Below are 4,548 nucleotides of genomic sequence, written 5' to 3' on the forward strand. Positions count from 1 at the left end.
GAGTGTCATGGACGGTGTCACGCCGCGGACGCGTTGACTACATAGGAAAAACGACGAGTTGCTCAAGCAAGACGATAGCCCTTTGTGTCGATGTCGAGGTAGCCGAGAGTTTGGGCCAGTGTAGCCATGCGAGGGACACCGTGGTCGATGTCGGGTCAGGGATGAAGATGTCGACGTAGCCGTTGTGGTGCCATTGGTTCAAGTAAGCATCGTGTAGTCAGGGACGCGGTGGTGCGTGATGTCTACTACGGAACCTTCTTCTTGTAGACTCGTGTTGGACCTCCAAGCGCAGAGTTTTGGAGGACGGTAGCAAATTTCCCTCAAGTGGATGACCTAAGGTTTATCAATCCATGGGAGGCGTGGGATGAAGATGGTCTCTCTCAAACAACCCTGCAACCAAATAACAAAGAGTCTCTTGTGTCCCCAACACACTCAATACAATGGTAAATTGTATAGGTGCACTAGTTCGGCGAAGAGATGGTGATACAAGTGTAATATGGATGCACTACTAGGGAAAAGCTTATACACAGATGCTTACTAGTAGCGCAGGTTTATACCCCTCGCTACTGCTACTTACTAGTAGCGCAGGTTTTACCCCTCACTACTACTAAGTTGATAGTAGTAGCGCGGGGTTTTAACCCTCGCTACTACTAAACGGTCTCTACCGTGCCCCCCCCCCCTCCCGGGACATGCCATAGTAGTAGGGAGGGTTATAAACCTGCGCTACTACTAAGTTGATACAATGCAGATTTCTTCATTATTTCAAGTGGAGACAATCCCTAAATAAATCAGTTGCAACCCACAATTATATAAGAATGGAATACCGCCATTTTATAGACGAGCAAAGAACACAATCAATAAGAAAGTTTTTTTAAAGATGCATAAAAGAAGAAACTTATAAGAATATATGTCCGATTAAATATGCCATGAAACATACATTTTTTTACATTACTACTAACAGATAATGCATTTCAAAATTTTGAAATAGAAGCCAACACTCTCTCTAGCCACACATAATATTAACTACGTCCTTTCTCATGCGAACCACCTGCGATTTTGGTTAGTGGCTGGTTAGCGGACTTACATGGGTTAAATATTGACCCCTCCTATTAGTTGCGTCAGTTCAATTTGAGACATAGTTTTGGCTAGATTTTGATATTTTTGAAATTTGAACATGGTATAGTTAGTAGATTATTGGTCAACTGGGGGATACCTCTCCCCTTAACAAGACTTCAAACCCTGAGTCCAACCTCATATCTGTTCCTTCAACTACTATTGGGTCATGTCACCGCATACTCTAATTACGTGCCCATCGGTCTATTTTTTTGCAGGTTTAATCATTGGCTTATCAGTTTCTAGTGGCCCAACTATTCTAATTTTATTTCTTGCCTCAAACATAATAGTCCGCAAGCTTAAGCATCAAAAGGAACAAAAGTTGAGACAAAAGTTCTTCAATCAAAATCATGGACAATTGTTGCAAAAATTAGTATCTCATAGGTCAGATATTGCAGAGAGGATGATCATCCCTCTAAGGGAGCTAGAAAAGGCCACAAACAAGTTTCACCCAACTCGTAAGCTTGTGGTGGAGGGCATGGTACCGTATACAAAGGAATTTTATCAGACTTGCATGTTGTTACAATGAAAAAGTCAAATATTGTGGTCAAGAGTGAGATTAACAAGTGTATAAATGAAGTTTCCATACTCCCACAGACCAATCATAGGAACATTGTAAAGCTTTTTGGATGTTGTCTTGAGACAGAAGTCCCCTTGTTGGCTTATGAGTTCATTTCCAATGGAACCCTATGTGATTATCTTCACAAGAAACCACTAAGATCGGTACCTTGGCGAGACATATTAAGGATTGCAGCAGAAATTGGCAAGGCCCTTTCTTACCTTCATTCGGGTATTTCTGTCCCTGTAATACACATAGATATAAAGTCCACCAATATACTTCTTGATGATGCTTTGACAGCGAAGGTGTCTGACTTTGGAGCTTCAAGGTACATTCCTAAAGATAAAACAACAATTACAACGGTGGTGCAAGGAACATTGGGATATTTAGATCCTCTGTACGTTTATTGTGGCCGTCTAACAGAAAAAAGTGATGTTTATAGCTTTGGAGTTATTCTCGTTGAGTTGCTTACAAGGAAGATGCCAATTATATATAGATCCTCCACCGGTGATGGGCTAGTTGCACAATTTGTTGAACTACTTGCAGAAGGTAAATTGGTAGAAATACTAGATCCACAAGTAATTGAGGAGGGAGGTAGCCAAGTTGAAGTGGTAGCTTCTCTAGCTATGTCGTGCATAAAGCTAAGAGCAGAGGAGCGACCAACTATGATGTCGGTGGAGATGACACTAGGAGCACTTCAAGGACCCAAAGAGCATTTTCGGGTTCGGGATGCAACATATGAGGGGAGCTATTCGGCAATGAGGTATACATCACCTATAAGATGGACAAGCTTAGAGGACACGAGCAGGCAATATAGTCAAGAAGAAGAGTTTGTGTTGTCCGCAAGCTACCCTCGATAGTCTTACTTACAGTTTACGTGTGAAAGAGTTGGTATGTATAACATGCGTGTGTGTTGTGTATGTTCGAACATTGTGTGTGCTTCAATTTGTTGTTGCTTGAATGTTATGTTTCTAATCAAAGTATGTCAATTACATGGTTGATTGTTTCTTCATTGAACAACTACTTCCTTCATAATGTGGTCACTCACTACATATACTTATTTTTCTTCAAGCTGGGTTGCCCTAATCTCCATTAGTCACATAATAGAAATTCTGAAACAAAATTCAAGGTATATATAGCGCTCAAAATGTTGTTGATCAAAGATATAGTTAGCTAGTGCGGTTAATATTCTCTATTTCAAAATTCAAGGTGATTTTAAAAATAACTAGCAAAGTAGCCCCTTCCTGCACATCTGCGCGTACAACATATTTTTTCATAATTTTGAATCTTATATGGGAAATTAATATTTCGCAACTTTTAAGGGACGATTTCAGTGGACAATATCTACCAGAGAGCTCTAGAAATAGTTATTAATGATGTATGCTGAATATATTAATTTGAAATTTTTATTAGTTATATTATTTTATGCAAACAATATATTTATTCTCTTTTAAAACCCTATATACGATAATATTATTTAGTAATTCCTACGATACTCATATGCTACTTGAAAGCTTATAGTTTTTCTAAAAAGTGTACTTTAATCTTTTTGTGTGCATTTTTTTTATAATGACAGAAGATCTAGAATAGTTGTTGTTTTACAGTGAATGGATAAAATATGCTGGGAGTTATTTTTACAAATAAGAATAATTAGGGTCAAATCTCAACTTTCAATCTTATGTGAGATATCTTTATTTCACAATTTTAAATGGGCATTTTTTGTGAAAACAAATGACAGCCGACCCCCTGGGTATGCCCATGTGAAGAATTCTACCTAATACTACATGCATGTTGGTTGTATTCCCATGGTTGAACCTCTGGTTCCAGCATGGCTCCCCATCAGCAACGGTTCGGCGCATAGATGGTCACGACGAACAGTAGGTCCTAGTCGGCATTTGTCACCACCTGGTGCTCGACGCTCTTTTACCCGTCGTTAGTGAGCAGAGTCGTTGAGATTGACAACGAGCGTGCGAGCTGGGGTGAACGTGCACTCCGGCGCTAGCCCAGAGGACCTGCAGCCTCGCGCAGCCGGCATCATGCTGGAGCACGGTGATCCCGCTCCCGTCCAGTAAAAGAAGTTCATCCACACCGGCTGCACCGCGTCGCGGAACATCCCTGTGAGTGTGTCGAGAGCCATGCCACAGACTGCTGTCGGATGGACGCCTGCGTGACACGGAGCGCTAGCATGTTGCATCAGCCGAGCTTCTGCTCGTCGGCGAAGACAGTGGCCATAGCCCTGGATGTGTGCGGCACCATTGGGTACCTCTCTCTCCCCTTCATCGACAGCATGAAAAACTCCCTCGCCAGCCTCTCCGTCTCGTCCAGCAGCTCGCCCTCAATGCCGTGGTCTCAGTTTGCGTTTTGCAGTACAATAAGCTGGGCCACGATGGACACGCTGCTCTGGCATGTCGCTCGCTGCATGCGATCGCTCGAAATCTCCCGTCAGTCGGCCATGTCCCGTCGCAGTGGAGTCGCCGTGCTCCGAAAACACATGCATGGCATGGCATGGTCGTTATCAAATATCAAGGCAGGCTCATGCATCATCGATCAGCATGATTAATTCAAGTACGCAGGACATTTACTACTAAGGCCAACTCCGGCGCACGACCCCATCCGTCCGGCCCTATCCGTTTGGGGCAAAACGGACAAACCCCAAGGCCCAGCGCGCGACGGCCTGAACCCATCTTGTCCTTTTTGTGTCCGTTCGACCCTATTTCCAGACCAAACTTGAGATGGATTTCGATCGAAGCGGACCGCCGTTTGCGTCCTCGCATCCGCGCATGGCCCGCATGACAGCCACCTACCCCACCTTTTCTCCCCTTCCCCTCTCTTTCTCATCTGCAGGACGCCGGAGCCGCATCGCCTTCGCTCGTCTC

At 43.5% G+C, this 4,548-nt stretch overlaps 2 pseudogenes; one reads left to right on the forward strand and one right to left on the reverse strand.

Moving 5' to 3' along the window:
* Nucleotides 1-830, reverse strand: part of LOC119309049 — a 7,126-nt pseudogene extending 6,296 nt beyond the window's left edge.
* A 254-nt stretch (nucleotides 831-1,084) lies between these two features.
* Nucleotides 1,085-2,532, forward strand: LOC119309050 (annotated as a pseudogene).
* The last annotated feature ends 2,016 nt before the right edge of the window (nucleotides 2,533-4,548 follow it).

The sequence above is a fragment of the Triticum dicoccoides genome, chromosome 5B (assembly GCF_002162155.2).
Source record: "Triticum dicoccoides isolate Atlit2015 ecotype Zavitan chromosome 5B, WEW_v2.0, whole genome shotgun sequence".
NCBI lineage: Eukaryota > Viridiplantae > Streptophyta > Magnoliopsida > Poales > Poaceae > Triticum > Triticum dicoccoides.